This window comes from Motacilla alba, chromosome 1 (genome assembly GCF_015832195.1).
Source record: "Motacilla alba alba isolate MOTALB_02 chromosome 1, Motacilla_alba_V1.0_pri, whole genome shotgun sequence".
Taxonomy (NCBI): domain Eukaryota; kingdom Metazoa; phylum Chordata; class Aves; order Passeriformes; family Motacillidae; genus Motacilla; species Motacilla alba.
Window position 1 is genome coordinate 31,396,288 of NC_052016.1, and position 13,162 is coordinate 31,409,449.

At 41.9% G+C, this 13,162-nt stretch overlaps 1 protein-coding gene across 47 annotated transcripts in view; it reads right to left on the reverse strand.

Annotated features, from left to right (window-relative positions):
* ZBTB20 (zinc finger and BTB domain containing 20) overlaps positions 1-13,162 on the reverse strand; it is a 478,730-nt gene that overhangs the window by 83,001 nt on the left and 382,567 nt on the right. For 2 of the 47 annotated variants that reach the window (XM_038148169.1, XM_038148002.1), the window contains one exon: positions 315-456. The exons of 42 other annotated variants lie outside the window; for them this stretch is intronic. The gene's annotated coding sequence lies outside the window, so the exon portion shown is untranslated. Of the gene's footprint in view, positions 1-314; positions 457-4,857; positions 7,937-8,046; positions 8,841-8,908; positions 9,357-13,162 lie in introns of those variants that run through there. 3 more of the 47 variants (XM_038151142.1, XM_038151047.1, XM_038150961.1) reach the window with 3 other exon arrangements.

Genomic DNA, 13,162 nt, shown 5'->3' on the forward strand with positions numbered 1-13,162 from the left:
AAGTACAACTGACAGAAATGGAACCAATCAGCATCGAATACATGGATTTTTCAAGGTCTGTTTAAATTCAGTCTAAACTGTGGGTTTATGGCATTGCAAAAATTTACTGAAAAAACATGAGTTAATATTTGTCCAGTTCTTTCACATGAGAAGCGCTGTTATTGTTGTCAAAAAGTCTACTGTGGGCTTAAGTAGCTGTGAGAATGCAAAACAGTTTAAAATTTGAATAGCTTTCATAACTAATAGCAAGTAGGCAATATAACAGATGGCGACTCACATGAAAGATAAACCACATCTTAATAACAATAACTTACATTCAGAGGGGTAGTGTTTCCTAGTGCTCAGAGGATGAGACTGAGAACCAGGATTCCCAAGTTATTCTTCTGGCTCTGCCATTGATTTGCTGCGTGCATTTAGAAAAGTCACTTAAACATTTCTGTGCCTCAGTTTCCTCATCTGCAAAATAGAGATAGTTCTTACAAACATCACCAGACCATTGAGGGGAAGAGACCCAAGCTGTCAGATTTTAAAACAAGCATTTTAGACAGATGAAGGTATGGAAGAGAGGTGTTGACTGTTGTTATTGTTGAGTCAGTCATTGATCAAATTGCAAAGTGATTACTTTGAGCTGAGCTAATACAGCCATCCCAAGAGTGGGAGGTGGCAGCTGCTTAACTGTGATCCATACCCTTATGGTGAGGTTGAGGTCTGGAACTGAACATTGCTCTGCACAACTGACACTTCAGAGGGAATCCAAGGAGGCTAAATACAATTACCTTCACTGAAACTTAGCCAGGACATGATGCAATCTTTTGCAGCCATCTGAATCTCTATTTTTGTGTCTCTGATAAAAAGGAGCACCTTAAGCTCTCCAGGTTTCTGTCATCATTAGTTGACAGATTACTTCCTTTTGATCAGAAACAGGATTGCTTCTCACTCACTGACTTTACTTGGTGCAGTTCTACAGAGTTTCAAAAAGGTTCTCCAAAGCAAGCACCAGAGAAGTCTTACGGTGTATGACATGAGCATAATACAAAATGAATAGGCTGAAAATCAATGCTCCCCTTAACTTTCTACTATATATGTTCTTTTGATGTAGTAGTAGTTGTTGTTATTTTTGTTGTTTATGAGGGGTGGAAGTTTTAACTGTATGAGTAGTAGAGACTACTTAGATAGGGTCCATTTTTGCCATGCTTGTCAGACAGAAATGACTTTGCTGAGAATTTAATGAAAATAGAAGGTAAAGAATTGGATCAGGATGTTAAAAATTATTACAGAGAGGAAGTTTTCTTGGAGGATACACCCTGGTGCTTCAGCAGTATGCAAGCAATGGCACAAACTAAAGCCTGAAACCAGCTTGGTGGCTCCTCTCATTAGCAGGGATGTCTGCCTCAGATCCACCCTGCTTAGCACTCTCCAGCTGTACAAGGTTATTGCGGCACTGATAATTTTCTGCGCCTTCTGAAAATTGTGGGGATATATTTCAACAAGAAAAAAAGAGATTATCTATCTATCTATCTATCTATCTATCTATCTATCTATCTATCTATCTATGTATCACAGCTGATCTCACTGAAGAAGACTTTGGCATCTTCATTTCAAAGAGCTTTTACTGGTATTTCCTGATTCTCCAGCCAAAGAAATTATTACTAAACCCTCTTCTCTGGGAGCGTGGAACAAAAATTATTTCTCATACAGGCTTGACGGGATATGTAGTTGAGATTAACAGGTCAAAGAGTTTTAGGAGTCCTATTCAGAGGACTGCCTAAAGAATATTCCATGTAACTAACTGAACTGCTCTCCAGATGGTCAAAACTGAAAAGGCCATCTGAGCAAAAATCAAGTTTTGGAAAGTGCCATGAGAAATTTTAGCCAGAGGATGTGGATTCTGCTTGTGCTGGCTTCATTGGAAACAGACTCACTCTAAATATTAATTTCTTTTGGTTTATTTTATACCCTTTATTTCTTACAAAGAAATGTCTGGAAATTCCATGTTGTTATTTTCAAAAGTGATGAGCTTAAATCACAAAATCTGGATCTGGATGCCTAGCAGTGCCAGAAGTTCAGGAGAGTTTGGACCAAGAAGGCTGGCTCAGGCAAGTGTTGAGTGTTGTCCCAGGATTTTTTGAAGGCCAAGACAAGGGTTTCAAAGAGGAGAGAGGCATGTGCAACATGGCAGAGTTACAAAAAAACATGGCTTGGAATTTCCTGGGTTTTGCGAGATCAAAATTGTGAGTCTAATTAGTTTAAGGAAATTAGCTCTTTATAATTTTCATTTTGTATTGAAGAAGTAAGAAAAATTAAAAATAGAAAGAGAATGAAAAAATTAATGGGTTTCAGTAATTAGTTAATCAGAAAATGCGCCTTAGTGTGGCTGCCCAACACATTAAAAAAGAAAAAAGAGAAAAAAAACTAACCATGACTTTCCTCATACTTTCCAAAACAGTATAAGCTTCACCTCTGAGCTTGGAACAACTACTTGACATTTCAATAAAGCTCATTTTTTAGCGGTAAGCTACTGAAATTGGTGTTTAGGTTGAAATACCATCTCACCATTACATTAATATAGACATAGAGCAAATACTTATATCCTGGCAAAAATAAACCAGAATTTGTTGCTCCTACTGGCCACATCACATTTACATTACTTGCATGCACTAAGGAAATGTTAAATGGAAGGCAAACCTCTTCTGAGAGCAGACCTTTTCACCAAGTGCTGAACTGGGGATCTCTGACATCTGAAAGCAGCAGGACAACTTATTACGCTGTAGGAAAACTCATTTCTCTTGACAGTGGTGATCCAGTCTGAGGCCTCACAAGCCACACACTGGTGCACTAAAGAGACATGTGTCAGACAAGCTGTTTTGTCCCTTGGCTATCACCCTCCTGAGCGCTGAACAGATCTGGATTGGGCTGGCTTAGAAAAAAAGTCAGATGAAAGCAGTGAAGTTAAGCCAAGTCAAAACACAACTTTGGTGCAATTCCACCAAGTCCTAGTTATGCTAACAAAACTTCAGCAGTGGCAAGCCTGTCCTCCTCTGCCCAGCCCAGAGCACCACTTTCAGGCATTAGCTACAGCACTTGGCTTTCAGCTCTCTGCACCTCTTTGCTATATTTATTTTGTGAGGTAGCTAAATATGTCTTTTGTAATTATTTAAGCTTGTAAGATCTTTGAAATGAAAGAATCCACTCTGCAGAGATGTTGAAGAAATCTGAAGAGCGTGGGGTTTTTTTCCTATAAAGAAAGATGCTGAGCAACAATTCATTGAAATGGCCAAAAACTTGAAAGAAGCCTTTTAATTCCCACTTACACTGCTCTCAAACTTCAGCCTTATCGTGGAGCTATTTACTGATTGTCAAGTCAACTAAATTCATGGGTGGCTACCTGTATGAGCTGACAAATAAATACAATACCCACAGCAAGGATTGCTCAGAGCACTGGAGCACGCGTAGAGTACCAGGGAACATCATGTACCGTGCACACAGAACACACAATTCTTAAACATTCGTAACATTTACTCCAAAACCAGATTTCTTCCAACAAAGTTTGTAATTGCTTCCTCAGGAGCATGAATGTGCCTAAGCATGAAACGTTACAGTGAAGCTGGTTTTAAGTTGGTCAAGGAAGAGAGAAAAGGAAAGAAGCCTGAAAATGTTGCCTCTGGTCAAAGAGTCTCTCAGTCCTCATTGGGACAATTGGCAAAAACGAAGTAAAAAGAAATGGTGTGCTGTTGAGAGCGAAGCAGACACTGGTATTTATCTGGAGGAACTGAACTATACAAATAAAGCTTCAGACTGCAGGACTCATCTCAACTCAGATCTAGCACCTCCACTAAAGCGAGTGCACCCTGCAGGCTCCAGACGGAAGCTGTGCTGTGTAAGCACACACTGGGGTTTCTGGTTTCCAACACTGATTCAAGGGGACCACCCTAAATCCCAATCTTCTATCTCTGTTTTTAATTTCCTTTTCTCAGGAAAACCTGCACTGATTTCAGTGGGAAGGTGTCTTAGATGAGAAGTAAGAAACATCACCAACTAGCTGGGCAACCTCAATTTACACACCTACGGTACAGCTGAAATGCAATTGTTTCTGGATTCTTAACAAAAAACCCTCTGGTCTGTATTTGCCTGACTTACAAAATTGCTTTTGTACACTGGCCTAAGTATACGCTGGAGAGGAAAGGCTAAAACTTACAGTTCTTCAGCTGTGTTAATAAGAATATCAGCCCAAAATGCATATAAATCACACCCCAAAATCTGTCCATACTTTCTCCTGGAGCGTGGCGATCAGCCTGCACTCAGTCACTGCTGAACAGCACAACTTGGTAGAAGGACTCGCTGGCCAAAGCACCTTCCTCTGATAGAAAGTATCAGTAACTCCTTTGTGTCTTTACAGTGCAAAAAGGATTTTGGCTTTGCTGATCTTACCAAATTCAGACAAATAAAGCACCAAGTTCCATAAAAATACAGCAATAATTACAGACGAAGCAAAGTTGTGAAAAAAGCTCATTTACTGGTTTGCTTGACAAAGTATATTATGATTCAGGTTGCAAAAGACTGAAGCAAACGAAAAAAAACCTGAACGCTTTAAATTCCTCTGATAAAACTTAAATCTCCTCCCTTCAAAACCTCTCATTTTGGAATGTTTTAAGGATTTTCCTTCCCCCCCCCCCAACTTTAAAAATCAATTCTTGACAATTCTCAACATTAATCCTTAGTTCACAAAGAGAAATTAAAACATTGCATAGGAAAGTATCAAAACAAAACATTACCGCTCTTTTGGAAAGACAAACCTTTTTCCTTGCAACGATTTAGTAAATTCAATTTCAATTCAGTATTTCTGTTGACATGACTTACCATTTTCAGACAAAAAAGTTTTGCAGCGGTCTTTGTCTAAATAATGCAGTACTAAAGACAGCACGAACAGGGAAAAATACCTCCCTTAACTAAATGTGACCCGGTATCAGAAATGCTGCTGCCACAAGGCTACTTTGCTACACACCTTCAGTTGTTAGCTGCTGTCTGGCTCCCCTCCTCCTATTATTAGGCACCAGAGTTCTGATGCAGGAAACTTTTATGGGCGGCGTACACAAAGCGTGTCTAATTCCTAACTCTCACTTCATCCTTTCTTCCTCCAGCAGGTTTCATTTTCTCACAGCCCTAACTTACCCCATTTCCCCACCTAAATGCAGAAAACCCCAGTATAGGGATCGCTGCCTGACAGCTTTTCAAACTCGGTGTGGAGAAGGTGCCCAAATGAAATAAATAAATAAACAAAGGGAAGTTTATGAAAGTGAAAGGAACGGCATGGAGCGGCAGCAGGCAGCTCTGTACTCCTCCTTAGACTGACATAGGTGTATCCCAACTTCACCCACGCAGGCAGGAGACACAGGGAGACACGGACGGGTACATATGGACACACCGAGAAGTGCCAGAAAGGGCACAGGAAGAAGCAAAAGAGAGAAATAAAGCCAAAAGGTGTTATTTATTTTTACAACTCGACAATGAACTTCAATTTTGGCAGAGGATTAAAAACAACCCTGGGAAATGATTAAGGTTTTTTTTTTTTTTTCTATAAAGCTTCAGCACAAAAAGAGAGATTATAAAGGGGATACGCTCACACGGGCACACATAAAATAGGGGAGAAACTAAGAAGAAGGAAATGAAAGGAAAAGAAAACAAACAGCCTCCTAACAGGCCCATACTGCTAACGGGAGTCCAAATAAAGAGTCATATGATATCTGATAGTGCAGGACACGTCGCCAGGAGCTGGAGCGGATTGCCTGCAGGAAGAAAGAGCCAGTGTGTTACTGCTCAAAGAGCTTTTCTTTCCCCATTTTCTAAATTTTTTTTCCCCCTCTCTCTCTTTTCTCCTGTACTGTGAATGTGTTACTCTCAGGTCAGGTCCACGGAGTCTCCAAAAGACAGCTATCGTCCTTCTCCCTACTTCTGGATGCAGTGACAGCCACTGGAAGATGCCTTCTAGTAGAGACTGGGGGGCTAAATCTAGTTTTCAGCTCTGTTCTGACCTCTCTCATATATTACCATCTCCAGGGTTGCAGATACAAAATTCTCACCAAAAACGTCAGATTAAAAAAAAAAAAAGTAAAGAGGGGATGGAGAGGTTGGGTGGGGGGGAGAAGAAAAAATATTCAGGCAGAAAAACCCGAGACTGCTTATCCTATGGAAAACTTCAAAGGCCAAGTCCCATTTCTGCTCTCTTTTGCTTACTTTTCCTGTGATTTTTTTTTTTTTCTTTTTTGGAGAGAGCAAGAGAGGAAAGTCACAGAAAATATTCAGACCATGAAAAACATCAGGAGTTGGAAAAACTCTCTGGAGGAATGAGGAAAGCAAGGATTTTAAGTGAAAGAAAGGCATTTGTAATTTGCCAAAAGTTTTTCTATTTGTTATGGTAGTCCATCCCTCTCGGCCAAGCATTCCACATTTAACTGGGGAGCCCGCTGAGTACTTTTAGCTTGGCACCACTATTGGTGCTACCCATGGAAAAGCAGAACACCTGGGTTACCTGCAGCAAAGGAACCTGTACTTGGAGCGGAGGACTTCAGCCTGTGATGAATCCCCAACTTCTGCTGGGAGAGCTGTGCCCACCACAGCTTTGGAGAGGGAAGAGTCCCAGCGAATGAAGCTGTGGGAGTGCAAGCCCTCAGTCTAGATACTGGTATGAAAACAAAACTGAGTTTTAACTGGTAGTTTCACTTGTCACGGACAGTTTCCCCGTTCCCCAGTTTCTGCACGGGACGCGCTGTATCCTGCAGCATGTTTTGCCACTGTAGGGTACTGGGATTTCTAAAGCGGTGCAAGTAGAGCCCAAGGATGGATTTTTCTCCCCCTCATCATATGAGGATATGTAAATGGACTAATTCCCTGTGTACACTTACACAATGCATAGGTGTTGCTTAAAAGCAGTGTTACAACACATATGCGATGCCTACGAAGCTGTAACAGACAACCTCTTCTGAGGAAAGCCAGCACCATGAAAATAAAAATCAACGTATTGTAGTAGTAGTGTAGCCAGAAAGAGCATCATAACTCTCTAATAATTTTATCTAGTTTTGTGTGTTGTGTGCTGAGGATTTTTAGGGGGGATATAACATGCAGTTTCCTCTCTTGTTTTCTGTACCTCTGCCATATGATGCTGCTCTTAGATTGTCAATTTGTCAAAGCCAGGAAAATACAAATCAATATAGGAAGGAAGGCAGAATTTGGCTAAAGAAAGCACTTCCTTAAGCTACTGAATTTGCAACAGTATATACTCTCAAACTATATTCTAATCACTGCACAGGAGATGCTGTAGGGAAGATCCTGTGTGCTATACACTGTATGCAACAAAATTCAAATCAAACATCTCCTTAAACATGATGCGCTATTCCCTTGAAAGTTACATGTACCTATTTCACGTACAAATAGACAAAGAGTGTATCTATAAGAAACACATTCAGAAGGACAAAAAATCTACAGTGCAAGAAAGTCCATCCTGAAACCCTCAGTCTGGGGCTCGACTGAAGAACTAAACTCAGAAGGTGAAATGGAGCCATTTAAAAGAAAGTCCCACCTAACAAGAGGAACAAGCAAACAAACACATAAACAAAAAAAAAAAAAATCCCTGAGCTCTTACTAATCATTTGAGGCGCCAACGAGAGGTGACTTTTAGACAGATGGTCAGGGGAAAGCTGGGTCCGTGGACACAGACGTTAGTGCCCCATCTGTATTTTAGGATCCTAGCTTCAACAAGCCATTACCAACTTTTTTTCTAAGTGACAGAAAGTGAAAGATTTTTGTTCCCACTAATTTGCTTCTTTATTACCAAACCCACCCCACTTCCCTCTTTTTTTTTCTCCCTGTAAAAATTTGTTGGTTGATTTTTTAAGTAAACAGAAACTGTTTGCAGTATAACTTATATGCCATAACAAAAAAAAAAAGAAAAAAAAGAAAAAAAAAAGAAAAAAAAAGATGCTAGGTAAATTGGCAAAACAGCAATTGGAATATAAAGAGAGAGTTTAAAAAAGGGAGAAAAGAATGACATACCAAACTCACTTCTTCTTGTCCCCTTTCCATTCCTGTTCTTATTATTTCCAAATTATAATTTGGAGGTAAGGGAACTGCATCTCCTTTCAATCTATTTTGTTGCTGCCACACATTTTGTGCTTTACTTCTCCCTCATTCTTTTTAGGAGGGGGAAAAAAAATCCCTAATAAAAATAGAAAAACATATCTCAGGCGTTAAGCTCGCTCTCCCCCTTCCTTTGTAAAGAACTCTTTGTTCTCTAGTGAAAATGCTGAAAAAAATCCCCGGGCTCCCTGAAACAAGTGCAAAACACTTAGAGGCTTTTGGGCTGGCGAGGAGCCAGAAACCCTCCCGCTGTCTGGTTAGGAAGAGAGGAAAGAGAGAGAGAGGAGAGAGGGAAAAAATTGGAGCTTCCTTTAATAGACATAGGAAGCAGGTCTTTTTTTTTTTTTCCCTTTTTTTTTTTTCCCCTTTTTTTCAAAACTGGCGGTCAAGCGTTAAGTAACTCCCTGTCTAAATCCACCTGCTGGAAATGAACTTGGGTAACCCCCCCCAGGGGTGCACAAAGAGGAGACACAGTAACACACTCCCGGCTCTTCTCCCACCCGCCCCCTCCCCGCTGCCCTGCTTCCATTCTCCCTGCTCCCAGCACACAAATGCCCACAGCTCGCACTCCCCCTGCCACCACCAACCAACGTACCAAAATAAACGCTCGCTCCATCTACTTAAAGAGCAGAGCCGGCTGAGGGGGTGGGGGGAAAGAAGGCAAGAAAAAAAAAACCCAACAAACAACCAAAAAAAAAAAAGGGGGGGGGGGTGGGGGGTAAAGCGCTTTTTTCCATCTCGGTTGCGACAGTGATAAGGGGTAGGGAACATCTCATACCTGGTGTGAATGCTAATCAGCCAGGAGTTCTCCTTTTTTCCCAAGACAGGGAACTGTTTCCTTCCAAATTTATTAGAACCTCCTCCACTGCCTCTTTGAAAAACCTTCTTTGTCACCCTCTTCCCAAGTCCTGATACTTCTTTAAAAAAAAATAAAAAATGGCTTCGGAGCTCCTTCTATTCTTGATATTGATTCTCTCTCTCTCTCTCTCTCTCTCTCTCTCTCTCTCTCTTTCTCCCTCTCTCTTTCTCTCCCCCCCCACCCCTCCTCCTTTCTCCTGTCTCTGTCTCTTCTGAGTGGTCTATTGATAAGTCCCTAGAGGCACTGGGTCAGCCTGCCCGTAGGAAACCAGACACAATGCACAAATCTCCGAGTGCCATTCTGCCATCAGCAAGCAGACCACGTTTAGGAGAGAGGAAAAAAAACCACACACACACACACACACACACACACACACACACACACACACACACACACACACACAGAGTAGAGCAAAAGACAGAGAGAGAGGGAGAGAGAGAGAGAGAGAGAGGGAGAGGGAGAGTGTGAGAAAAAGACTGATTGGAACAGGAGGGAGGGAGGGAGCGAGAGAGCGAGGGAGAGAGAGCGACACTGCCAGTCAGGTTAATCATCCCTACTTTAATTAGCTGTTCAGCTTAGACATAAAACAATTGAATTTGAATGATCTGTCAGTGGGCTCGGCTGAACCAAAGGGGAAATGCGAATATTACAAAAAAGACTGTTGGTGTATTCAGATAAGCTCGCAGGAAAAATCCTCAAAGGATAACTATTAAAACTTACCACCAAACAAAAAGTAAGATTCAAATGGCATTATACAGAGGCCATCTCCAAAAAGCTGGGAGATCCCTTCCCTCTCTTTTTAACACATCACTGCAGCTTTTGCCGAAATAAACACCTGCACCTTCCCTCAGTCTTCAAATACTACCTGTGTTGCAGGGTGGGCAAGGGTGTGCAGGTTTGCCTGCTACCTTGGCTCACTTAAAGCAAGACCATGCTGCCCTTCAGTCAAATTTTCCTGATGGATCACCGGAATGTTATGATTCTGGAACTGCACAAGCTCCATGCCATGCATGTCTGCACAAACACAGACAAATCGAGCACTGAGAGGGTACAGATGAAGCTGTTGTGAAAAGGCAGGACTGGATATTGGGGTAAGACAAGTCTCAGGCACCAAGGAAGTGGAGAAATTATCCCCCCACATAGGTGGCAAAGTAATCTGTTTCTTCTACCCTGGGCTGCAAAATGAAGTACAGTTCAAATGGATGGTTCCTAGTGATACCCAGTGCACTGACAGCACTGTATAGCAGGCAAGGCAAGAGATTTATGACACTTGTGCAAAGTCTGCTTCTTAAAAGGTGTGGGCCAGTTGGCCTCTCCCTCTGAGAAAGAAGCCAGCAGATAACACCCTGCTCTGGGAGGGAGCTGTCAGCATGTTCACCCTCTGGACATCACACCTCTGCCCTTGCCAGAACTCTCCCTTGTTAGATGCAAGGGACCTGCTTTGGGTTTCAGGACACTGAATGTCCCCTCATCAGGGGATCAGATGTCCCCTCTTGAGCAAACAGCACCAAGGGAGGTGTCTGAATTTATTGCGCAAGGCAGGTATTTTCTCTGTGTTCCAAATACGTTTTCTGTATTTTGTACAGGGCTACAGCTACAACAGCAAATCCATAATTCCTGATGAGCTCCATGAACATCTGCTGTATATAAACTTTTAAATGGGCATAACTAACCTGCCAGTGCCACTCAAAAGCATGTGAAGAAAGTAGAGAAGGGACTCACAATGCAGCCGACGGCTGGCCTTTCAGAGGGAGTGGTGGGATTCTCCCCTCACTCTGTATTTTAGGTACAAATGCTTAAGGAAGGAAGAAACAAAAGACAGAAGTCCTATCAATGTCTCTATATTATTTTTATCATTTTTTGACATAGGTCTCCAGGCAAATCTGGCACTAGCTTTTATGTGAGATGATGGAGAGCTGATGGGAGATGTCACTATTATTCATTCCTTCTATCAACTTCTGCTACGGGAAAAGGTGGGTTCCAGCCCTTTTTCACCTTTTTAAATGTTACATGCTGGGTGGCTGCATCCCATCTGCCTACCAGCCTCATTGGGGCCCATTGACTCAGCACAGTTTACAGAAGACCCAAACAGTCAATAGGAAAGGGACACATTGCAGAAACAATTGTGACATTGGGCTTAATGAGGTTATTTAGGAGTTCTCTGCTCAGCCTCCCCAAAATATGCATTTTTCACGAATATAATGGAAGGTAGATGTCCCAAAGATTAGAAAAGGAGATTTAAGAGAAATACAGCACCATCAAAAGCCTTAACTCCTTTTCAGATGGGATTTTGTAGAGCACGGTGACACAGACAAGTCTCTTCCCTGGGTCAGTACCAATGTAATAATCCAACAGAGTGCAAAACAGCTCTGGGCTACGCTTCTAATAAAATATGCAGAGGACCTGACCACCTTATGCAGATATTCACTGAAGAAACAGTGTGCTGTCATGTAATTACAAGCTGTGGTAATGGTACACAGGGCCCTCCCTAAGGTTGCATGGACAACATTAGCTGTGGCATTTCCTAACTTTTAAGTGTTTGGCTTAGTAACATTAGCATTACAGTAGTGCATTTTCAGTATAATTTCTCAGCGTTTTCCTTAAAAGTCAACTTAAAAGCTGTTCCATGTCACTGCCGAGGCTGGGGCGGCTTGGCACCTGTGGAGCTGTAATACAGGACTCCACCACTTCAGCCGGCAGCGCCAGCAGCAGCTCTACTAAAACGGCGCTGACGAGGGGATCAACCACTGGAAGACTGTGAGGACACTTCATTGAGTGATTTGACTGTGTCTTCCTGACAAAGAAATTGCTGAGAGACAGAAGCCCTAAGCTGACCTTCAAGGAGAAGAACAAAGTACACTGCCACAGGATGAGACTCTTTGGAACCTGGCTCCCCAAACCCGCACATCTTCTGTTGCTTTTGGATTTGCTTCCATTCAGTTGACTCCACGGACTGCTGCTCTTCTTGCTTTCTAGCTTACTTAATCCCATGCTATTTCTCCTTCCCTAGACCACAGTCTGGCCCTTACCCCATCGCCCTAAAAGATGCATTTCCTCAAATACCTCTTCCCCTCTGCTCTACCCAAGGCATCAACATACCCTGAGCACAGAGGAAAGTAAACTGCTTAGCATGGTAAATTAGGCCACGTGGTGTTTCAGTCTGCCTTAACTAGACCACTCCTTGCAAGACTGTTTAAAACTAACTCGGGTATCATAATTTGCAATCCACAGTGTAGACATATCAAAATGTCCTTGTTCTCATTTCCACTGCTTGCTGCCATAGCAACCCCTGGTCAAAAGGAAATTTCCATTGATATCAGAAGGAGCAGCACTTCACCCAGGTGAGTTTTTACTATGTGGCACATATTTTATTAGCATTTGTTCCTGATACAGAGATCCTCAAATCTCCTATAGCACCTAATGTAGAAAACACTACTGTTAAGTCCTGCTCTTAGTTGGTCCCCTTCTACTGGAAGCTACAGAAGTCAAGGACCTCCTGCTTTCTACATGAATATCATCCAAGAGCTGATTTGAAGTCTAAATGAATGCAAAAGGCCAGGAGGAGCTCCAGAAAATGTACATCACCTTCCCCTCTCGAGATTATTATCACAGATTTTAACTCAGATACTTAATGATGATTTCTAGCTTTGCATGGTACCCTCTTGCTTGCTCTTCCTTCATATAAATTATTTCATGTATCAGGGAGATTTAGCCAAAGGATCAATAATTGAAAGCTTAGTCTCGGATCAGTTGAAAAAAGTTTGCTGTTTGCTATGGAAAAGGCAATCAGTGCTGCAACAAGTTTTCAGACTCATATGTATGACAACCTCTCCGTATGTTGCTACAGAATTGGAAGAGATCTTTATGAGAACTGCACCTGGATTTGCCATTGGCAAATGGCAGTATTTATGAAAGGAAAAGCCACCAGAACTACTCCTCACCTTCTGACTTCTATATGAATCACTTAACACCAGCCAAAAGCAGGACAGGGAAATGTCAGAGTACTTACTCCTTTAATGTATATAAAGTATTCTGCAATGCAACTTGTAGTACTCGGTACAGCTGACAAGAACTGACATTAATGGCAAATCAACAGATCTGGGTGGCACGGAGAGGAACTTGGTTCCTTTGCAAAGAAGGAGCTCTGTCTATTTGAAAAAATGGAATTTAACT